This window comes from Manis pentadactyla, chromosome 9 (assembly GCF_030020395.1).
Source record: "Manis pentadactyla isolate mManPen7 chromosome 9, mManPen7.hap1, whole genome shotgun sequence".
Lineage (NCBI taxonomy): Eukaryota > Metazoa > Chordata > Mammalia > Pholidota > Manidae > Manis > Manis pentadactyla.
This window is the reverse complement of record NC_080027.1, coordinates 49005041-49029726: the sequence shown is the minus strand read 5'-3', so window position 1 is coordinate 49029726 and position 24686 is coordinate 49005041. Positions and strand designations below refer to the sequence as shown.

The window sequence follows — 24686 nt, the reverse complement described above, 5'->3', positions numbered from 1 at the left end:
TGAGTATGCTTTATTTGGAGGCATTTGGGAAGAGAAGTAATGCTGGCTAGGAGAGTGGAATTGAGGGGGAAGATACCAGGAGTTCTGCAGACTGCTTCATGGAAAGGGATTTTGTGCTGTGGCATCCAGTTCTTTGTGGTGGCTTGGAAGTAGTGGTCCCTGAATTCATTTGCCAAACAGTTATCCCTGTGAAGGAAAATGGGTGAAAACTAGCACACGCTAGGGAGATGAGATTTCACAAACAGTTTTTGTTTGTTTTATTTGTTTTTTGAAACCAACACAGGATTCCTACATTTAATTTTTTTCTCCAGGGAAAGAGACTAATAATAAACAAATAAAACCCCCAAACCTAGTATCATCTTCATGTCATATAAGAAAGGACATTTGAAAACAAGAAAAATAAATTAATTAAATAGAATAATAGGACAGCCCTTTCCAAGAAATGATTGTATACCTCATCTTTTACAAAATTAGTTAGCTTTTAAAATTGTGAATCAAGAAAAATTACAAAAAAATGATGTGTTTGTCAGTCTGGGAATTTTTGATAGTCCAACATTAGGAGAAGCTTGACTGTCCTGTTTTGTATTTTTTTTCGTCAGTTACTGTTGATAGCCCTTTTCAACAGGTGTGTTGGTAAAAAGAGCCTCTGCAACCAGTGTAGTTCTCTCAGTATGGAATATTTGGTTTAGTTTAGAGGAGGGGTAGTAAGACCAGTTCTTAAGCCCTCAGTCCTGAGGCCAGGCCGGAAAGAAAGCAGAAGTGGTAGCTCTGGTGTGGGCCTGGTAGGGCTCCAGGAAGCGTGCTGGGAGTACCTGTGTGCCCCCAGTTCCCGTGCAGGGTGGGGCAAGGGCTGTGTAGGACCCTCAGTGCCCGATGTGAAGTGAAGCAGGGAGGAATTTATTCAAGAGGGATACTGTAGATGGTAAAAACTTTGATCATGGCCTGGACCAGTATTCAAGAGAACCACTCCCCGAAGTGATTATCCTGTTTGGTTCTCCAAGATAATCTGAAGGCAGAGGCACAGACAAAAGCCCATTGTTTTCTGCAGGGCAGCTGCTTATTGCATTGGTGCTAAGGAGGGGTATGGGAAGCCTGTAGGGCCATGGCCTGGGTGCTCAGATTTGGGGGTGGTCCTGCTGCTCTGCCTCGTGATTTTCTACTGAGTCTCTCTTATGGGAACTTGGGCAAACTGCATTTCCTCCAAGCAGTGAAGTCTTAGCTTCACCTTCTACTTGGTCTCTGTGGCCTGGAATTTTTGTGGGTGCTCTGAGTGCCTGGGAACAGAGACAAAGGCCTAGAAGCAGCCTGGGAATCCCCCAGCTCTCCTGGCCTGCCTTTCTGGTCTAAAGGAGCACTTACCTTCTGCAGCTGCAGGACCAGGCTGGGGGAAGTGTTGTTTTGGCCTCTGTGGAGAAGGGCACATTAGCTTCCCTGGCCTGTTTACATTAGTATGGTCCTTTCTGCCTTTGATTACAAATGAGGCCTTGGGTGGGGGCTTTCCCTGCATCCACGGAGGTCACTCCCTCCCTGCTTTCATAATTTTTCCACCTGGGGAAGAACTGCCTCTTTTTTTTTTTCTTTTTTAATACTTTCCTTGGCTTTAACTCCTTGTCTCACAGACTGCCTTGTGAGTGGATCAGTTCACAATCAGGAAGCAATTCATCTGTTTCCTAAAATTCTCTTTTGTTGTGTTCTGTGACCATTAGACCTTTCTCATCTGCCAGTCACTGCCTTAGTTGTCAGTATGCCCCCCTCAGAAAGGGAGTAGCCCTCCAGGGGCTGGACCGCTTCTTGGTGCTTGTTGAGCTGAAGTATTGATGCAGGATTTCCTAGTTCTTTGGACTGTGCACCTTGGCTGGTCAGGTACACTGTAAAGCCTTTGAGGTTGCCAGCTCCAGGTTCTATCTTCCCTTTTCCCCAGTCTGTAAAAGGTGTGTGAGAGGAGAAGTGGCCCTTGTGGGGAGGATGACCTCCAGTGGTGGATTTGCCCGTGAGGTCACCTCAGCCTTGCCCCCAGTGGCAGCTGCACCCTAGAGCACAGGCACCGCCTCACCCTCCCCAAGGCTGACGTCTGACCTCACCGGCGGCTGTCCAAGCCCATGCTTACAGGAGGTACACAGGAACCCTGCTGCCCCCAGGGGCAGGTCTGGAAGGCCTGCCTCAAGCCACCGTTCCTTGGTGGAAGCCCCCCTTTCCATCTTGTTCATTTGAAAAGTCCTGATAAGCTCAAGGTAATTTTACTTGGTAATAATAATTTTTCTTCCTTCACAGCTTTTGCACTCTTAGGAGAGCTTCTATCTTAGATAATTCAGGTAGGATTTTTTTAAGTCAGCGGACCTTGTTCTGTATAGTGACATCTGTTGCCCCAGCCTTCCTTCAGCTGATTGATCTTGGTGCTTTTTCTCTTTTGGAAGAACCTTTTTGGGTCCCTTGGGTTCCCTTCGAGTCCCCCTCGTGATGTTCCGTGGAAGTGCTCCATGGCCTCTAGCCTACTTACCCTTCCCTTAGTTTGCAGCACCCCCATCTCACACCCACAGACTCCTGGTCACGTTATTTGATATTGTAATACATTCTCTTCCGGTGTCTATTTGGTCAGGCCTTAGAGGACAGTCCATTCACATTCACATTTATGTCTAGAATCCTATTTTTGAATTTCAGCATTAAAAGAAAAAAATCGGATTCCTTTGCTTCTAGCTTGGCCTCATTTTTAAGACTGCATTTCTCCTCTTTGCCACCCAAGGCCTTTGCAGCGTCTCTCTTGTTTCCCTGTGTGCTGTGCCTACCTCGCTCCCACAGTCTTACCCTCCGGCGTAGATCACAGAAGAAATGTTTAGTCAGCCTCTGCCAAACATTCTGGCTGTGTTGTTTTGCTTAAGCAGACATGCAGATAAACTGTTTTGATTCTCGGTCTTGGTGCTCTGGGGCAGATGTTTCTCCTATAACAGAGGTTTTGTGGTCAGTGGGAAGAAGAGCTGGACTAGAGTTCGGAGAATCGGATTCTAATCCCTGCTGTGCTACTAATTTGTGGTGTGATCTTACACAAGGCACATTTCTATGTCTCAGTGCCCTTTTGTCAAAAGGGACCTTATGACAAAGAAGACAGGAATCTATGGATATGAGATGAGAACCCAGAGAATAAGCCTGGGGAACCAAGGAGAGAGTCGATAGGCTAGAGGCAAGGCAGAGAGCCATTACCATCAGTGTCAATAGTGGAACTAGAAGGAAACTCATATACAAATACAGATAAAAGTAATATGTAGAATCACTTTAAAGAAGTATAAAATATGATAACAAAGTGGTGGAAATTCCTTGGCAAGGATGACTCCAGGAGGTAATTGTCTTGTCCCTGGGCTTGCTTTGTTCCACACCTGTTTGCTGTCACCCTTGGGATGTGGGAGGTTTGTGGGTTCAGCTCCAGAATTCTGCCTCCCACCTTCCACCTCCTTCATAAACCCATGAATATTTGAAACTCAGCCCAGATCTTCACCTGGCTTTGATTTCCCCATAATATGGAGAATGGTTCTTGGAAGTTGTAGTTTCCAGAAACCCTAAATGTTTGCTAACATGTCTAACTTCTGCATTTGTTGATCACTCCTGTGCATGGCCGTATTCCAATTCTTGTGCCCTGAAGATGGTATGATTTGGTTCCAGGAAGGAAGAGGGGGATATTTTGGGGCTCAACAGGAACTAGGAAATAGAAGTAGATAAATGAACTGAGAGATGCACCCTCCCTTGGTGTTCATGAGAAGCAGGTTTTTGAAGAAGAAATAAAGTGATTTAATGTTCAGCTGTGTAAAACCACAGTCCGTACATACATGCACTCAGATGGACAGAGCTACATTGCTTCCTTACGCCTTTCCTGTCATGATCCTGGGATTTAATTGGACCTTGCCTAGTTTATGCTTTTTCTTTCCAGTTAAAGATTTGCATTGGTTTCCTCCAGTGCAGAATGAGTTGGACGAAGACAGACTCCAAAGTCTTTTTCTTTCTTGTTTGCTCCTTTGTCAGGCAAAATCAGTAGCTGCTTTCCTAAATGAGCGTGGAGGGACCTGCATTCACTATTGCTATACCAAACTCTGGGAGGCTCTTGGGTGGCTGAAACTTGCTAGAGAAAGTCATGGAACTGAGTAGAATAGGTCTGCAGAGACGAGCTATGTAATTCACTGTGTATACTTTCCACTGGACCTTCTTTGCTATGCTGCAATCCTTTTATTTATCTCCAAGTCATTGCGACATACACCAGAGTTCCCACCCTGTACTTTGCATAAGCTCTGACTCCATCTTGACCCTATATGTTGCCAAAGAGAGTGCTTTCTGCTTTACTGGGACTGTTGGATCTGGGTGACAGAAAACTCTGGGGTTGTTCTTCTCCTTTGGATAGCTAGGTACTTTAGTTTATCCAGCTCCAGGAGAGCAGGCAGTAAGCATTTCCTGTAGGCTCTGTAGACATGTTCATGGTGAGTGCCAACATCATCAGGGCAAAATAATGTTTGACTTCCGGCTTGGTAAGAGTTGTGAGCCATGTCTGGCTATTTAGTACTTTCCCCCATCCCATTTGATCTTAAACCAAGTTGTCCAAAGCAAATGTCCCAACTGGTAGGTGCTACATAATGCCTGAAGTGTCCTCCCTGGCCTTCTAGTTCTGGATACTCATGAGTCCTCTGGCTTTTAGGTCTCTCACCCATCATAGCTCACGCAGGTCTACCTCAGGTAGGTGCCCTTCAAATAATACTCACATTGTCTTTAATCATTATTTTCTATTCTCTCCTACCTATTTTGCTTAGTTACCTCAAAAAAATACCCTCCTTATCCTCTCACCTCTTTGATTGTGGAGTACAAGCTAGTCCTAGTCATAGCTGATAAGCATGACACCAAGAATACTTCTGAAAGGAAAGTCAGATTTTTGGGAATGAAATTAGATGGTGTGAAGAATCAGTGCTATCATTCTATTCTAGTCTTTGTGAATACCTTTTGAAATCCCTAAGAATACCCATATTTTAATTAACCTCTCCTCTTCCAGGACCATAATTTGGGATATGTAAAAATTATTTAATTTTATTCCTCTTACATTTTGTTTTGCTGCTAGTATTTACACAGGTGTTTTTTTTTTTTTTATCTTTGTTATATGTAAGCAGTATTTTAGCCGTGTTATTCAGTAATAAGCTTATCTGGGCATCCAACTACCATGTCTAGTAGTGTTTCTTTGGCAAAACTTATAAAAGTGACTGACTGATAAAGGCATGTTTAGTGAAACACAGTTCTCACCTTCTGGCCCTACTGGTGATGTTGCTTTGTGGGGGCTGGCTCGGTTCCTGTCACATAGAGGGGAAGTGCAGCACTACGCAGGAGTGCATGGAGTTAGGTCAGGAAAGGCTGATCCTCACTTTCATCCAGGTCTCCTGGTGCAGCTAGAGGAGCTGGGGTGCACCAAGCCTGGCTTTGCCTAAGCTCTGTGCTTTATTCCCGCTGTGTGTCACTTCAACAATACTTTAACTTAAAGCCTGAAGGAGTTCCCCCACTTTGAAAATTATGATCGAATTTATGACAGGACCACATTCTTTAAACATGTTGTTTAGTGGAGTTAATTGAATTGTCCTCTCCTACTTTTGAGCAGGACATAATACATTCTCGTTGTGAAGCTGTACTAGGTCTTAAATGGAAAGCTTCTAGTGTGAAGCTGTGTACATTTCCAGTGGGATAAATCTGCTGCCAATTTATGAAAATGGAAGATGTCCCTGTGCTCTGTGCATAAACTGTAGCGTCATCTTGAGGAATGTACAGTTCAGGAAAATGGAACCATTTTTTTGAATAAAATTCCAAGCTTTACTAGGTTCCAGGTAAAAATTACCTGGAGAATTTCCTATTACAGTGGGAAAGCTCATCCATGTTTCTACCTGGGGATAGTGTGTGTCACGTACTTCCAAAGAAGTATGTCCACAGCTGTTTACCTTTTCCTTTGTCCCCCTTTCTGTGGTGCCCAGAGATGGTTTGAGCTCATCTTTGGTCTCATCTCTTTGAAAAAAGCATCATAGATTGGGATCACAGTTTGGGAGTAAAATCTGTGGCTACAGGGCAGGGTTAAACTAATGGTTCTTATAAGTGGCAGTCCTTTCACCTTTGCTTCATTGGTGTCAGGCCCTGAGTAACTGAACTAACCAGATACACATGCTTATTGTGTAATTTTGAGGTGAGGATGGGCAAATTCCCAGGGTTTGGGGGCGGGCAGACATGTGGTTACCAGAGAGATGACATCAGACAGCTTACTGGTGCTGTGGAGGAAGGGGAGATTCCAGGTGCTCAGCCTCCTTCCTGCATGTGGGAGTTTCGAAGCCACCCCCCATCCTATTGGCAGCCAAGGCCTTTGCTTGGGAAAAACCTTGTCTAATTCTTGCCTCCTGCTTGTCCCCATAGGGTCCTGATATTGGAAAGGTTCTTGCAACTTTGGCTGTGGGAACAAAGCTTTGAGGAATGAACAGACATATGTGTCTCTGTGTGTATTTTGTGTTAATGCTAACAACCGATGAGAATTTCCAACCTGGGGCTCGGATATGAGATGAGAAGGGAATCATTGTTGGGATTTTTTGGAATCTGTTTTACGAATTGTGCTTTTCTTGGAAGGGAAAGCAGTGTATGATTTAAGTCATCTTTTATTAAAATTATTTGATTATTTTCTTTTGATACTCCTAAAGTGGACACTTAGTATACAACAGGAAGGCATTTCTAATAACTTCCTGTGTTCTGCTCCTTCTCCTCTGCTTTTATCCTAGCACAGCCACACAAGGCCGTAATATGTGACAAATTGGAGAAAGCACTTCTGCAGGGAAGCTCTCTGTCTGTGCTCAGCCTTGCCTCATGAACAGGCTTCTGGGAAAAGCTTTGTGACCTCTGAAGCATGACAAAGGGAGTGGAGCTGGGAGGCACTGAAGCCTGCGAAGCCCATCTGCTTGTCAGCTTTGCTTTCCCATCAGATGTTGGACCCCTTTCTGGTTCCACCCTCCTCCCCCAAGCTGTGGGAAAGAATGAAGCCTGTGCATGGAAAGCAGGTGATAAAGCCAGCAGTGGAAGTGTACACAAAGAGGTTCAGACACCCCCATCCCAGGGGAGTCAGTAACTTAGAGTTTCTCCAAGACTGGCTCACATTCAGGTGCACGTACTGCTTCCCAGAAGCCACCAGGCCCAGCCCATGCTTATTCCATTCAGCTGTCTTCCTGCCACTGTGCTTTTTCTCTTTTTGGGTCTCCAGGTATTAGGACCTTCATGGCCTCTGAGCTGCTCAAGTCCTTCTGAGAGCCTAGTTCCTGCCCTTTTCTGCCCGGGATGCTGTGGTAAGCTCCTGCTTTCCTTCTCAATTGGGCACTTCTGGGAAGCTGTCTGCATTCCTTTATGCCCAGCTCTCTGCCTCTGGGGTGCAGATGCTTCATGCCTCTGTGATGTGGAATGCTAAGGCCATCCCATGGAGACTAGCCCCTGGAGGTAATGGGAGCTTGAAGGTGGAATTGCCCTTCTTGCAATCCTGGAACCGACACTGGCTTTTTATGGGGTGTGGTGTTGGCTCTTCTTAAAACTTTGTCCAGTCTACTTTCCTGTCTTCTTGCCGTTCTGAGGGAGAGGTGAGGAGGAAGACCTGTGCTCAGTTTCCCGTGATCTGTCTTTGGCCCTGGAGGTGGTGCTGTAGATGCCTTTTGTGAGAAAGGAGCTTTGAGGCAGGTGAAAAAATCTGCCGCTTGTCCCCGTATAATGGGCATCTTTCCAGTCTGGGTATGTTGACACTCTGAATGGTTCATGTTGGAATCTCCTGCTTAAGGCAGGTGCCGCTTTTATGTGGTTTAAAGTATTCCTGAGGGCAGCATTGTCAGCTTCTATAAAGTAGAAAGTGTCCATTATAAGGAATGAACATGCTGGGCAGAAGATGAGTGTGGGAAGGAGGCTCCTTGCCCTAGATACCACCAGGGTGTGTGCGTGAGAGAGAGAAAGAGAGAGAGAGAGAGAGAGAGAGAGTGAGAGAGTGCTGGAGATGACTGAAGTGGCAGGTGGAGGTGACCACTTCTAATGAATAGGAAGAGGTAGTGAATCTGGAGAGGGACTAGAGGAAGTTGGCTGTGGAGAGCATTGGAAGCTGGGCATTTTTGCAGAGGTGTGTTTCAGAGCAGCCGGAGGCCAGGAGGAGTGGGTGTGCATGTGCTTGATTGGGCCTGCGTTGCTGAGTACCTTGGGTATGGTGGAGATGACTGCCTGCCTTCCTCTGGGGTAGAACTGGGCTCCTGAGGAAAGAGTGTTCTTAGGCCTAAAGCATTCCAGGGTAGAGCCCCCACCTCTCACTGGCTGGCTCTTAAGGATGAGAAGCCAGTCTTCATTGGCATGGCCTGTAGAGGTGTCTGTGCCCTAGCAGGTTATAGAGCCTTCTCATGGATACCCTGCCTCTTTGGGGCTTGAGAACGGATGGGGCGTGATTTGAAACAGACCTACCTCAGGGACCCAAATGTGAAATGTTTATTACAAAATTATTGCAAGTCTTGGCTCTTCTTCCCTCTATCTCTGTCCCCTGCATGTTCCCATCACTGTCAGGGAGTGTGAGCAGCTGCTGTTATCACACCGATTGGTCAGGATGTGAAGAATGGAGCTAAATATAGTTCTCTGCACTGCTCTGATGTGCTTAGATTCATTTTAGAGAAGGTTGATTCAAACCTGTGATAGAGGGGCCTGTGATTCAAATTATTATATAAAACTTGTTTTCTGGCTTAGAGCATTTATATTCTATTGGAAGAGGCAAAATTTGTTAAATAATTAGAGGATATCAAAGATCTGAGCTGTGTTTGGTTCCTAACTGAATATGTTTATAGGTCTGAAATGAGAAAGTTGCATCTTAGAACCACAGGAGATCTTTCCTGGTCTTTAAAAGTCAAGTTGATTTTATATAAGCACAGGAGAGGTGGGAAGTATTCCAAGTGTGGAGAACAGCAAGAACGTAGAATGTGGCACTCCTGGGTCCCTGTGCTGATCTGCCTTGGGAATGGTAGGTCTGGCAGAGCAGAGCTGGAAATTTGAGCTCTGGAGGTTCTGCCTCGGTGCATAGGAAGTGACGCAGTCAAAGTGGAATTTTGTGAAAGTAACTCTTGTAGAAGAAAGAAGGGTAATTTTGGAGAGGACAGAGACTGGCAGTAAGGAGACCTGCTGAAGAGTGTGGAATGTACCATAGAGAGGAATAAGGGGAAGTGGGGGTGAATCCTAGGGAATACTCAAAAACAGGATAGTTAGGACCTAGACATAGGATATTAATGATGAAGTTGAGGGGAAAGACAGAGGATGCCAAAATTTCTGCCTGTGAGCTCTGACTGTTTACCATATCTTGTGTTTATGAAGTTTCACTTTTCAAAGGACTTTTCTTTTTTTTATTTGGTATCATTAATCTACAATTACATGAAGAACATTATGTTTACTAGGCTCCCCCCTTCACCAAGTCCCCCCCACAAACCCCATTACAGTCACTGTCCATCAGTGTAGTAAGATGCTATAGAATCACTACTTGTCTTCTCTGTGTTGCACAGCCCTCCCCGTGCCCCCCCCAACATTATACATGCTAATCGTAATGCCCCCTTTCTTTTTCCTCGCCCTTATCCCTCCCTTCCCACCCATCCTCCTTAGTCCCTTTCCCTTTGGTAACTGTTAGTCTACTCCTGGATTCTGTGAGTCTGCTGCTGTTTTGTTCCTTCAGTTTTTCTTTGTTCTTATATTCCACATAAGAGTGAAATCATTTGGTACTTGTCTTTCTCCGCCTGGCTTATTTCACTGAGCATGATACCCTCTAGCTCCATCCATGTTGTTGCAAATGGTAGGATCTGTTTTTTTCTTATGACTGAATAATATTCCATTGTGTATATGTACCACATCTTCTTTATCCATTCATCTACTGATGGACATTTAGGTTGCTTCCATTTCTTGGCTATTGTAAATAGTGCAGCGATAAACATAGGGGTGCATCTGTCTTTTTCAAACTTGAGTGCTGCATTCTTAGGGTAAATTCCTAGAAGTGGGATTCCTGGGTCAAATGGCATTTCTATTTTGAGCATTTGAGGAACCTCCATACTGCTTTCCACAATGGTTGAACTAATTTACATTCCCACCAGCAGTGTAGGAGGGTTCCCCTTTCTCCACAACCTCGCCAACATTTGTTCTTGTTTGTCTTTTGGATGGTAGCCATCCTTACTGGTGTGAGGTGATATCTCATTGTGGTTTTAATTTGCATTTCTCTGATGACAAGTGATGTGGAGCATCTTTTCATGTGTCTATTGGCCATCTGAATTTCTTCTTTGGAGAACTGTCTGTTCAGCTCCTCTGCCCATTGTTTAATTGGATTATTTGCTTTTTGTTTGTTGAGGTGCATGAGCTCTTTATATATTTTGGATATGAACCCTTTATCGGATCTGTCATTTATGAATATATTCTCCCATACTATAGGATGCCTTTTTGTTCTATTGATGGTGTCCTTTGCTGTACAGAACCTTTTCAGCTTAATATAGTCCCATTTGTTCATTTTTGCTTTTGTTTCCCTTGCCCGGGGAGATATGTTCATGAAGAATTCGCTCATGTTTATGTCCAAGAGATTTTTGTCTAAGTTTTTTCTAAGAGTTTAATGTTTTTATGACTTACATTCAGTTCTTTGATCCATTTCGAATTTACTTTTGTGTATGGGGTTAAGACAATGGTCCAGTTTCATTCTCTTACATGTAGCTGTCCAGTTTTGCCAGCACCAACTGTTGAAGAGGCTGTCATTTCCCCATTGTATGTCCATGGCTCCTTTATTGTATATTAATTGACCATATATGTTTGGATTAATGTCTGGAGTCTCTATTCTGTTCCACTGGTCTGTGGCTCTATTCTTGTGCCAGTACCAAATTGTCTTGATTACTGTGGCTTTGTAGTAGAGCTTGAAGTTGGGGAGCGAGATTCCCCCCCACTTTATTCTTCCTCCTCAGGATTGCTTTGGCTATTCGGGGTCTTTGGTGTTTCCATATGAATTTTTGAACTATTTGTTCCAGTTTGTTGAAGAATGCTATTGGTAATTTGATAGGGATTGCATTGAATCTGTAGATTGCTTTGGGCAGGATGGCCATTTTGACTATATTAATTCTTCCTAGTCAAGAGCATGGGATGAGTTTCCATTTGTTAGTGTCTTCTTTAATTTCTTTTAAGAGTGTCCTGTAGTTTTCAGGGTATAGGTCTTTCACTTCCTTGGTTAGGTTTATTCCTAGGTATTTTATTCTTTTTGATGCCATTGTGAATAGAAATGTTTTCCTGATTTCTCTTTCTATTAGTTCATTGTTACTGTATAGGAAGAAAGCCACAGATTTCTGTGTATTAATTTTGTATCCTGCAACTTTGCTGAATTCCGATATTAGTTCTAGTAGTTTTGGAGTTGAGTCTTTAGGGTTTTTTATGTACAATATCATGTCATCTGCAAATAGTGACAGTTTAACTTCTTCTTTACCAATCTGGATTCCTTGTATTTCTTTGTTTTGTCTGATTGCCGTGGCTAGGACCTCCAGTACTATGTTGAATAACAGTGGGGAGAGTGGGCATCCCTTTCTTTTTCCCGATCTTAGAGGAAAAGCTTTTAGCTTTTCCCTGTTCAGTATGATGTTGGTTGTGGGTTTATCATATATGGCCTTTATTATGTTGAGGTACTTGCCCTCTATGCCCATTTTGTTGAGATTTTTTATTATGAATGGGTGTTGAATTTTGTCGAATGCTTTTTCAGCATCTATGGAGATGATCATGTGGTTTTTGTCTTTCTTTTTGTTGATGTGGTGGATGATGTTGATGGATTTTTGAATGTTGTACCATCCTTGCATCCCTGGGATGAATCCCACTTGGTCATGGTGTATGATCCTTTTTATGTATTTTTGAATTTGGTTTGCTAATATTTTGTTGAGTATTTTTGCATCTACGTTCATCAGGGATATTGGTCTGTAGTTATCTTTTTTGGTGCTGTCTCTGCCTGGTTTTGGTATTAGGGTGATGTTGGCTTCATAGAATGAGTTTGGGAGTATTCCCTCCTCTTCTATTTTTTGGAAAACTTTAAGGAGAATGGATATTATGTCTTCTCTGTATGTCTGATAAAATTCCAAGGTAAATCCATCTGGCCTGGAGGTTTTGTTTTTGGGTAGTTTTTTGATTACCGATTCAATTTCGTTGCTGGTAATTGGTCTGTTTAGATTTTCTGTTTCTTTCTGGGTCAGTCTTGGAAGGTTGTATTTTTCTAGGAAGTTGTCCATTTCTTCTAGGTTTCCCAGCTTGTTAGCATATAGGTTTTCATAGTATTCTCTAATAATTCTTTGTATTTCTGTGGGGTCTGTCATGATTTTTCCTTTCTCGTTTCTGATTCAAAGGACTTTTTCATTCAGTAAGTATCTCAGAGTTCTGGGCAGTTAGAGTTCATCTAGTCTGGCTTTATTTGCCAGATGGGGAGATTGGAGCCCAGAAAGGGGAAGGTACTATTCCCAACACACACAGCTATTTTGTGGTAAAGTGGGACCTCCAATCTTGGCCATCTGTTTCCTAGGGGATTTTAAGACAAGAGTAGCATGGGGTGTGTGTGCACAGGGGGGCCGTGTCAGGCAGAAGTCCTGTCTAATGGGGTGACATAAGGCGATTACCAGTCTCTCTAAGCAGAATGAAGTTTAATCAGAAGCATTCAGACAAGATCAGTGGTTCTACTACTGAGAATGTTTTTTGAGAACTGAGAAACGAGGAAGATGGACTCTTTGGGTCCTCCTAGTTCTAAAATTCTTAAGAGTACACAATGTATATTAAAAGAAGTGAGTTTCCTGAGAGACCGTGTTTGGTTTCCATTGTGGTGCCTTCCTAAGGGAATTTGAAGAGTAACTCGACTTTGGTTTTCACCTTTGTGCTGACCATGGAACCTAACTACTGAGGAGAACAGAATTCTGCTGTAAGTAGGCTGTGGCCAGTGGTCATCAGCAGGACGTCGGTATTTGCAGTTATGTTTGTGTTACCCGCTTCCTCTTCCCACCTCTACACACACACACACACACACACACACACACTTCCTCCATTCTGTCCTTTCTCTCTCCTTCTTTTACCCTTTTATTCTTCCTTTTTCTCTGTCTTATCTCATTCCCCTTCCTCCATCTCTGTCCTCTCCACTCGTCTGTCTTGTTGTCTCAATAACTTCCTTTGTTGGAGCAACTTCCTGTCTTGGTTAAACTCAGAGGAGACTACAGCAGAGCACCTTGGAATACTCTGTTTTGTCTGTATTCCCTGATGTGGTGACTGGCACTCAGTGATCCAAGCACTCAGAATTGGGAATCATTGTGGATCCTTTCCTCAGCTACACAGTCAACCATTCTTCAAGTTCTTGTTTTCTATTAAAATAGCTCTTGATCCTTCCTGCTTGTCTATTCTCACTGCCCCATGCAGCAGAAGAGAAAGCAGAGAGAGAGAGAGTGATCACGGTTGAAGAAAGAAAAATAGAGGTGCAGGTCACCTGTGTCCCCAAAAGCATTTTGTGAATCTCCAAGTCCCAGTTTAGAGTCTCAGTCTTTGCATCTGGCAGCCCTTATGGCTCTCTCTGGGATCTCTGACCCTCTGTGAGTGTCTAGTGGCTACGCTTCTCTGCTGGCTGTTGGAGAAATCCTGAGTCTGAAAAAGAACAATAATTTAATAAGCAGTGGTAACTCCCTGAAGAATACATAGAAAAATCAAGCCTTGTCTTCCTGCTGAATTGTCCCTAAGTAGGCTTCCCCTCCTCGGCTCCTGTGGGTCTTGTCTTGGAAGAGTTGTGTCCCCGCATTACTGATGGCAGAGGTTACCTGCACTGGTGATGCATGGCTACAATCTTTGATCACGTGGGAACTCTCAAACAACTGCCTGCCTTTGCTTGCTCAGGCTTGGGGACAGCCACTGTATCCCAGTTTTAGCTCCTGGAGTCCAATGGCTTATGAGAACTCTGCTGGCATCTGCTGTGCTGGGGACAGTGGTCCTTGACCCTTTGTTCTGCTCACTCCACCCCCCTCCTCCCACTCATTAGCAGTGTTAGCCAACCAGTTGCGTGGGGTGTGGGCAGTCATATTAACCAGGGTGAGGGACCCTGACACTGAGGGAATAATAGGCTTTCTGAATTCTTTCTTTCCTTCAAAAGGCTAAGTGGTACTCAAATGTGTTCCTTGACATCCCTGGGAGGAATGTTTAGGAATTCACACACACCCCATGCTACTCTTGTCTTAAAATCCCCTAGGAATCAGATGGCCAAGATTGGAGGTCCCACTTTATCACAAAATAGCTATGTGTGTTGGGAATAGTACCTTCCCCTTTCTGGGCTCCAATCTCCCCATCTGGCAAATAAAGCCAGACTAGATGAACTCTAACTGCCCAGAACTCTGAGATACTTACTGAATGAAAAAGTCCTTGAATCAGAAATGAGAAAGGAAAAATCACAAATATATTATTCCCAGACTTCCAAACAAGGTTTCTCCTGTTTCTGTCCTTCAGGATCTTAAATTACTCTCTCCTGTCCCTCCACATTCCTGTTTTTCCTACCATTATCTCACCCATCCTTCTTTGCTTACAACCTCGGATCTAATTTTTACCCCTGTTGCATAGTTTCCTCTATGTTGATCTCTAAGTGAATGAACTTTTATAGGCACCCCTTTTTATACAAAAGGCAAACCAGCTTGAACCTGCGTGAAAATGGGATATACCTACGGCATATATTTTTATGGAAGGAGCTAATTAGTGCATAAATCAGAAACATCTAGGTTCCTATCCATGGGGAAAAAGAATAGTTTAAAAAATGGCATCTTCTTCTATAGGACATTGAAGTTTATTTAGCATGACACTCATCTGCAGGCCAGGGCCCCCTTCCATGTTCCTAGGGTAACCGGATTTTGAGAGGCCTCTTTTTTCTCTGTTCCTGAGTCTTCTTAGAAGAAGCATCGTAGTTTCAAAACTACCGTTATGGGAGATAAGCTGGTATGTGTATTACTCAGCAGTGTCTGACAGAGCTGCTGCATACCCACTGACTAGTGTTTTAGTCACAACAGTCAAACCCTCCTTGCTCACAAAAGCTGTCGGATGGCACTGTAGTATATAGAAGGTAAAGATCCATAGGAATTACTCTGATAGTTAAAAATACCACTCTGTAATTCTGATCATGATGAACCATGGTTTGGGGAGTTGGTGGGTAAGAATTGCTTGGATTGTTGAGGTTCTCTGTGTCCTCACTAATGCTTGGATGTTCAGATCCTCAATTGGGTGGACCTGACGTGAGCAGCAGGAGGTCCAGGGTGGATCAGGCAGGGCTCAGCTGTCTCTTCTTTCCGTGAGCTTTCTTTATCTCATCCAGCCATGAGTCCCCAGAAGTGACTCCATGGGGATAAATTGGTAATTTTCTATCTTCCTTTTCCTCAGGAAGACTTAAGAACCTCATGAACCAGATATATTGTCTTGTTTCTCACTTTAAGGAGCTCCACAGACTTGATTTTTCCCTGTTTTCCTTTAGTTTAGTTATCTGAGATGTTATTAAGACTTCCTTTACCCCTGAGTCTGCAAATATAGCGTGTGTCCCTTGGATACACTATTGTTTTAGTCAGAATGGAGCAGAATAAGGCATGGACCTCATTTGATCTGTGCTGTGTATTTCAGTCAGTGAAGCTAAAAATCATTCTGACTCACCAGCTGACTCATGTTTAACCATTTCTCAGGGCTCTTTGCTACCATCTTCATCCTGTGGTCATGCAGTTTTTTTCCTAAACTTCAGTGTAAAATGATATCTTCTGTCCTTTTAAAATTTCATCTTGTTATATTTAGCCTATGGTTTAATTAATTTCTCATTATCTTTAGTATATTGATTATCCTTCCCAGTTAATTTGCTATATGCATTTTCCTCCTTCATCTGTTTTGCCCTCCCCCATCCCCCTTCCCTGTGTAACCACCAGTCTGTTCTGTGTTTATGAGTCTATTTCAATTTTGTTTGTTTTTTAGATTCCAGATATAAGTGAAACATACAGTATTTGTCTTTCTCTTTTACTTAGCATAATAACCTATATAGGTCCATTAATATTTTGCAAATGGCAAGATTCCGCTCTTTATGATGGATGAGTAAGTAATATTCCATTGTTTGTATGTACTACATCTTTTTTGTCCTTTCACCTACTGATAGACATTAAGGTTGCTTCCCTATTTTGGCTATTGTAAACAATGCTGTGATAAGCATGGGAGTGCATATATCTTTTTGGATTAGTGATTTTGTTTTCTCCAGGTAAATTCCCAGAAGTGGAAATCCTGGGTCATAATGTTTTTTTCTATTTGTAGTGTCTTGAGAAACTTCCATATTGTGCTCCATAGTGATTGCACCAATTTGCAGTCCCGCCAGCAGTGTACAAAGGTTCCCTTTTCTCTACATCCTCACCAACACTTGTTATTTCTTGTCTGTTGATACAGTCATTCTGACTGGTGTGAAGTGATACCACATTGTGGTTTCAATTTGCATTTCCCTGATGATATAGTGATGATTTTTTATGTGTCTGTTGGCCATCTGTATGTTGTCTCTGGAAAAATGTCTACTTTGGTTCTCTGTTCATTTCTTAATCAAATTTTTTTTTGGTGTTGAATTGTATGAGTTCTTTATAAATTTTGGGTATTAGCACCTTATTGAATATTTATTTTGGAAATACATCCTTCCACATAGTAGGTTGCCTTTTCATTTTACTGATGGTTTCAACCTTTTACTATACAGAAGCTTTTAGTTTGATGTAGTCCCACTTGTTTATTTTTGCTTTTGTTTCCCTTGCCTGGGGAGACATATCCATAAAGAAAGTTACTAATGTTGATGTTCAAGAGTTTACTGCCTATGTTTTCATCTAGGAGTTTTATGGTTTCATGTCTTACATTTAGGTCTTTAAACCTTTTTTGAGTTTATTTTTGTGTATGGTATAAGATAGTGGTCCAGTTTCTTTTCTTTGCATGTAGCTGAAGAACTTTCCCAGCACCATTTATTAAAGATACTGTCTTTTCCCCATTGTATATTCTTGCCTCCTTTGTGCTATATATTAATTGACCATATAGGTATGAGTTTACTTCTGGGCTCTCTATCTATTCTGTTGCATTGGTCTGTGTATCTGTTCTTGCGCCAGTATTATACTGTTCTGACATTGCTGTAACTTTGTAGGACAGTGTGAGATCAGTGTGGTATCTCCAGCTTTGTTTTTCTTTCTCAAGATTGCTTTGGCTCTTCAGAGTCTATTGTGGTTCCATACAAATTTTAGCAATATTTGCTCTAGTTCATTGAAAAATGCCATTGGTATTTTGATAGGGATTACATTTAATCTGTAGATTGCTTTAGGCAGTATGGCCATTTTAACAATATTAATTCTTCCTATCCATGAGCATGGAATAGCTTTTCATTTATTTGTGTCTTCTTCAATTTATTTAATCAGTGTCTTACAGTTTTCAGAGTACAGGTCTTTTACTTGGTTTAATTTATTCCTCGGTATTTTATTATTTTTGATGCAGTTGTAAATGGAATTGATTTCTTAATTTTTCCTTTTGGTAGTTCATTTGTAAATAGAAATGCAACCGATTTCTGTATATTGATTTTGTTTCGTGACTTACTGAATTTATTTATTAATTCTAGTAGTTTTTTGATGACTGATGGTTTTAAATCTTATGCAAGCACTTTATTGGAGTGTCTTCCTGAGTTTGAGGATGAGGAGAGGCAGGCCTGGAAAGGGGGTCCACTTTTGAAATCCTCCATTTTACAAATATTATTAAAAATAGAGTATGTGTTTTTTATTTTTATATGTACAGTTTAAATGTGAATATTCATGTAACTACCACCCAGATTAATAAAGAAAACATTACCATTAGCTTTAAAATCCCTTGTGTCCTCACCAATAATTTAAGAAAAATGAATGTATATGTTAAATTTTATAAGTAAAATAGTGGCAAGGTATTTAGAACTTAATAAAAAGGAAAAAATTGCTAGCATGTGATTATTGTTTTGGCATAAATTAATTTTTCCCTTGTATGTGGTTTTACATTTTAGTGTAGTTATTGCTTTGTTATGTATAATTAGCCTTGTCTGATGCTGTTATTTTACCTGGTTTTGGTATTAGGGTGATGTTAGCTTCATAGAATGAGTTTGGGAGTATCCCCTCCTCCTCTATTTTTTGGAAAACTTTAAGGAGAATGGGTATTATGTCTTCTCTGTATGTCTGATAAAATTCCGAGGTAAATCCATCTGGCCCGGGGGTTTTGTTCTTTGGTAGTTTTTTGATTACCGCTTCAATTGCGTTGCTGGTAATTGGTCTGTTTAGATTTTCTGTTTCTTTCTGGGTCAATCTTGGAAGGTTGTATTTTTCTAGGAAGTTGTCCATTTCTCCTAGGTTTCCCAGCTTGTTAGCATATAGGTTTTCATAGTATTCTCCAATAATTCTTTGCATTTCCGTGGGGTCCGTCGTGATTTTTCCTTTCTCGTTTCTGATACTGTTGATTTGTGTTGACTCTCTTTTCTTCTTAGTAAGTCTGGCTAGAGGCTTATCTATTTTGTTTATTTTCTCGAAGAACCAGCTCTTGGTTTCATTGATTTTTGCTATTGTTTTATTCTTCTCAATTTTATTTATTTCTTCTCTGATCTTTATTATGTCCCTCCTTCTGCTGACCTTAGGCCTCATCTGTTCTTCTTTTTCCAATTTCGATAATTGTGACATTAGACCATTCATTTGGGATTGCTCTTCCTTTTTTTAAATATGCTTGGATTGCTATATACTTTCCTCTTAAGACTGCTTTTGCTGTGTCCCACAGAAGTTGGGGCTTAGTGTTGTTGTTGTCATTTGTTTCCATATATTGCTGTATCTCCATTTTGATTTGGTCATTGATCCATTGATTATTTAGGAGCGTGTTGTTAAGCCTCCATGTGTTTGTGCGCCTCTTTGCTTTCTTTGTACAGTTTATTTCTAGTTTTATGCCTTTGTGGTCTGAAAAGTTGGTTGGTAGGATTTCAATCTTTTGGAATTTTCTGAGGCTCTTTTTGTGGCCTAGTATGTGGTCTATTCTGGAGAATGTTCCATGTACACTTGAGAAGAATGTATATCCTGTTGCTTTTGGATGTAGAGTTCTATAGATGTCTATTAGGTCCATCTGCTCTACTGTGTTGTTCAGTGCTTCCGTGTCCTTACTTATTTTCTGCCCAGTGGATCTATCCTTTGGGGTGAGTGGTGTGTTCAAGTCTCCTAGAATGAATGCATTGCAGTCTATATCCCCCTTTAGTTCTGTTAGTATTTGTTTCACATATGCTGGTGCTCCTGTGTTGGGTGCATATATATTTAGAATGGTTATATCCTCTTGTTTGACTGAGCCCTTTATCATTATGTAGTGTCCTTCTTTATCTCTTGTTACTTTCTTTGTTTTGAAGTCTATTTTGTCTGATATTAGTACTGCAACCCCTGCTTTCTTCTCGCTGTTGTTTGCTTGAAATATGTTTTTCCATCCCTTGACTTTTAGTCTGTACATGTCTTTGGGTTTGAGGTGAGTTTCTTGTAAGCAGCATATAGATGGGTCTTGCTTTTTTATCCATTCTGTTACTCTGTGTCTTTTGATTGGTGCATTCAACCCATTAACATTTAGGGTGACTATTGAAAGATATGTACTTATTGCCATTGCAGGCTTTAAATTCGTGGTTACCAAAGGTTGAAGGTTAGCCTCTTTAGTATCTTACTGCCTAACTTAGCTCGCTTATTGAGCTGTTATATACACTGTCTGGAGATTCTTTTCTTCTCTCCCTTCTTGTTCCTCCTCCTCCATTCTTCATATGTTGGGTGTTTTGTGCTGTGCTCTTTCTAGGAGTGCTCCCATCTAGAGCAGTCCCTGTAAGATGTTCTGTAGAGGTGGTTTGTGGGAACCAAATTCCCTCAGCTTTTGTTTGTCTGGGAATTGTTTAATCCCACCATCATATTTGAATGATAGTCGTGCTGGATACAGTATCCTTGGTTCAAGGCCCTTCTGTTTCATTGTATTAAATATATCATGCCATTCTCTTCTGGCCTGTAGGGTTTCTGTTGAGAAATCTGATGTTAGCCTGATGGGTTTCCCTTTATAGGTGACCTTTTTCTCTCTAGCTGCCTTTAACACTCTTTCCTTGTCCTTGATCTTTGCCATTTTAATTATTATGTGTCTTGGTGTTGTCCTCCTTGGATCCTTTCTGTTGGGGATTCTGTGTATTTCCGTGGTCTGTTCGATTATTTCCTCCCCCAGTTTGGGGAAGTTTTCAGCAATTATTTCTTCTAAGATACTTTCCATCTCTTTTCCTCTCTCTTCTTCTTCTGGGACCCCTATAATACGGATATTGTTCCTTTTGGATTGGTCACACAGTTCTCTTAATATTGTTTCATTCCTGGAGATCCTTTTGTCTCTCTCTATGTCAGCTTCTATGCGTTCCTGTTCTCTGGTTTCAATTCCATCAATGGCCTCTTGCATCCTATCCATTCTGCTTATAAACCCTTCCAGAGTTTGTTTCATTTCTGCGATCTACTTTCTGGCATCTGTGATCTCCCTCCGGACTCATCCCATTTCTCTTGCGTATTTCTCTGCATCTCTGTCAGCATGTTTATGATTCTTATTTTGAATTCTTTTTTAGGAAGACTGGTTAGGTCTGTCTCCTTCTCTGGTGTTGTCTCTGTGATCTTTGTCGGCCTGTAGCTTTGCCTTTTCATGGTGATAGGAATAGTTTGCAGAGCTGGGACGAGTGACGGCTGGAAGGACTTCCTTTCTTGTTGGTTTGTGGCCCTCCTCTCCTGGGAGAACAGCGACCTCTAGTGGCTTTTGTGCTGCGCAGCTGCGCGCAGACAGGGTTTCTGCTTCCTGCCCGGCTGCTATGGAGTTAATCTCCGCTGTTGCTGTGGGCGTGGCCTGGCTCGGGCAGCTACTCCAAAGTGGTGGAGTCGCGTTGGAGCAGGAGCTGCTGGGAGGCTATTTATCTCCGTAAGGGGCCTCCCTGCTCCCTGCAGCCCAGGGGTTAGGGTGCCCAGAGATCCCGGATTCCCTACCTCTGGATTAAGTGTCCCGCCCTGCCCCTTTAAGACTTTCAAAAAGCACCCGCCAAAACAAAACAACGACCACAAAAAAAAAAAAAAGAAAAAAAATTTTAAATTAAAAAAAAATTTTTTTTAATTAAAAAAAAGGTGGTCGCTCGTTTTTCTTTATTCTCCGGTGCCAGCCTCGGGCCTCTGCTCACCGGTCTTGCTGCCCTGTTTCCCTAGTATTGGGGTCCCTATCCCTTTAAGACTTCCAAAAAGCGCTCGCCAAAACAAAACAGCAAAAAAGAAAAAAAAAAAAAAAGAAAAAAAAATGGTCGCGCGCTTCTCTTATGTCCTCCAGCGCCCAGCCTCCAGTGCCCACTCACTGTTCTTGCTGCCCTGTTTTCCTATTATCGAGGGCCCTGCACTCTGGCCCGGATGGCTGGGGCTGGGTGTTCGGCAGTCCTGGGCTCCGTCTCCCTCCTGCTCTGCCTATTCTTCTCCCGCCGGGAGCTGGGGGGAGGGGCGCTCGGCTCCCGCGGGGCCGGGGCTTGTATCTTACCCCCTTCGCGAGGCGCTGGGTTCTCTCAGGTGCGGATGTGGTCTGGATATTGTCCTGTGCCCTCTGGTTTTTATTCTAGGAAGGGTTGTCTTTGTTATATTTTCATAGATATATGTTGTTTTGGGAGGAGATTTCCGCTGCTCTACTCACGCCGCCATCTTCCGCCCCTCCACTTAGTTTTCTGATGCTGTTATTTTAAAATAAGTAATAAATGTATGTGTTGTAAATTCAAAAAGTATGAAAAGGTGCACAGTGAAAAGTAAATCTTCCTCACACCTTCTCTTTTCTTTCTCTAGAACCAGTCACTGTTGCCACTTTGTGGCTCTCTTAAAGCACAATATAGTCCATCTAGTGCCCACTTTTTCAGGCTTCAGATCTCCATTAGTGGGTTGGGAAATCAGTGTAGCAGGGCTCTACAAGCTTGGTTTGTTTTCTTAATGAAACAGATTAGAATAGAAAATAGCAGAGACAGTCACATGTAGCAAAGATAAGTATTGTTTTGAGAAACCTTTTGGTTCAGTTTTATGTACACACTGTCCTACATGCACCTACTACATTATAATATAAAATATATTTTTACTATGGGTCATGGTCATAAAACACTTGAGATTTACCAGTCTAGTAATTATTGACAGGGAGGTTGTTTCTAATTTTTCTTAGGATAACTTGAATTTTTTCTTAGGATAACTTCCCAGAAGTGAGGGTACTGAGTCAAAGGATATGAGCAGTTTAATATGTAACCAAGTTACTTTCTAAAAGCTTTGTCCCATTTAATAAATGCCATATATACTTTGTTCAGCATACACTTTTTATTTTATCACAGAATTTTTTTCTGTGCATTATATATGTGATACATATATTTTTAACAAAATGGAATAAATTATTATTTCTCAAGCAATATAAAGCAGATGTTTCCCTATTTTAGTAAATATTCTTCTACAGCCATAATTCTCCTTCTGGGGACAGCTTTTCTTAGATGTAGGACATGAACGGTGACAACTCTAGTGCTTCTCAGCTTGAATCATTCTTACCCACCTTGGTGATTTGTACCATACTTTGTCTTTAAATTGGCTCTTTTTTTAAAGCTTCGTACTTTTAAATAATTTAAGGCTTGTAGAAAAGTTGCAAAGATAGTACAGGTTCTCCTAACCTCATATACTGGTGCAATTATTAGCTAAGAAATTTATATTGGTATAACATAAATGGTAGAGTTGATTTGGATTTCATTCGCTTTTCCTATTAAAGACCCTTTTCTATTCCAGGATCTAACCCAGGATCCCACATTACATTTAGTTGTTGTGTCAATGTGTGGCAGTTCCTCAGACTGTAAGGTCTTTAATGAATGTTGAGACTTTGGGTGCTGGTGAGGTATTTTATAGAATGTCCCTCAAGTTGCATTTGTTTGATGTTTTCTCATAATTTGATTGAGGTTATGGATTTGGGGGAAGAACACCACAGACGTGAACTGCCCTTTTCAATGCATCATGTCAGAGTTGCTCATTACTGCTAGTAACGTTGACTTTGATCACTTGGTTAAGATTATGTCTGCCAGGTTTCTCCATTGTCAAGTGAACTATTCCTGACTTTGTAATTAATAAACATTCTGGAAGATACTTAGATGCTGAGCAAGTAACCTATTTCTCTTTAAGCTTTTACCCATTAATTTTAGTAAAACAAAACAAAAAGCAAACATAAAGGATATATATACCTTCTTTAGCATTGGTCTAATCAGTGAGATCAGTGAAAACAGGGTTAATAGCTGGTTATCTTTTTTCTTAAGCACATTAAGATAAATATGGAAGTATTAGAAATTTAAAGAATGTTTGTCCATGTACCACTTAGAATTATCCTTCATAGGCACTACACCTTGGAAACCCTGGACTGCTCTGAGGTGCTAAGCACAAAAATGGTTTAGGTTCTGTGGTGATACTGTTGATTGCTTATTAGATTGATTAGTTGATTGATGGTTTCACTAGTTCATACATTAAAATTTATGAATTGTGCTTGTTACAGAGCCCTAAACTAGGATTCAGAGTTAAGATATAGTTCCTGCCTTAAGGAATATTCCAGACTAGTTGGAGAGTTAAGCTAAATAAGTCTTGGTGCACTAAGATACAAGGCAGGGAGTGCAGCTGACATGGAGTAGTAGACTCTTCCAAGTAGTACAGGGGGTACGGATAGTAAATCCAGTCCAGCTAGAGAAAATGAGAGAGAAGGCATGGAGGAGAGGTCACCACATTTACCACAGCTTCACCCAGATCTTATTATCAAGGGTACTCCTTTCCCAGGCTCAAGGTATTTTCTTGATTATATTATGGAACACCATTTAAGTCCACATTCCTCTTATTCTTTTGTCTCCTTTCTCCATGTTTTGTACCCTACCTTCCCCATCCTGAAGCTTTAGTTATGACAGATTAAGATCTTGGTTGAACTCAGAGTTTTAAGCCAAAGTAAGCATGAGAAGCCCATTCTGGAAGGGTAAAATGATGCTCCTACAGGGGGTTCGGGATACTGCCTCCATTGTCCAGTCTTTTCTATTTCCAAGACTGTGTTTTTGTGGGACAGTGTTAAAAGGCTTGGACTTAACAAGGGACATTGGTCAAGGGCCTGTGGTTTTGTGAGATTCCAGGAAATAAGCTCACATACGAGCATTGTGACAGATGCTCCCAGAGCCTGGATCAAGCCACTGAGTACCTTGTACCCTGGCAATCTGAGCTTGGAGCATCATGTTGAGGGTGTACCTAGTAAACGTAAACTAGGCAGGAAGGCTGGGAGACTGAAGGAGAGTGTGCTCAGCCCAGCATGAAGGTGTCCAGTAGCTGCTTTACCACAGGGCAATAGAACCTGGGATAATTATAGGCAAGATCCCATACTTGGATAGTTCAGAGTCTTAGGATTGGGAGTGGGAAATGGGTGGAGGGCAGGGGGGAATAGGGCAGGAGTAAGGACCTGAGAGAATTTCCTACCATATATTGCCAGGACTTGAGTAGGATGGGCATTCCTCTGTTTTCTCAGGAAGGATGTGCAAGCAAAGAATGTGTGGCAATGGCCAGAACGCTGGAGGTCCTGCCAGATGTGGCTCCCAGGCAGAGGAG

General features: G+C 41.9%; 1 protein-coding gene across 6 annotated transcripts in view; it reads left to right on the top strand.

Moving 5' to 3' along the window:
- DENND2B (DENN domain containing 2B) overlaps window positions 1–24686 on the top strand; it is a 166484-nt gene that overhangs the window by 34892 nt on the left and 106906 nt on the right. Inside the window, exon 1 of one of the 6 annotated variants that reach the window (XM_057507341.1) lies at window positions 7304–7325. The exons of the other annotated variants lie outside the window; for them this stretch is intronic. The gene's annotated coding sequence lies outside the window, so the exon portion shown is untranslated. Of the gene's footprint in view, window positions 1–7303; window positions 7326–24686 lie in introns of those variants that run through there. 6 annotated transcript variants of the gene reach the window in all.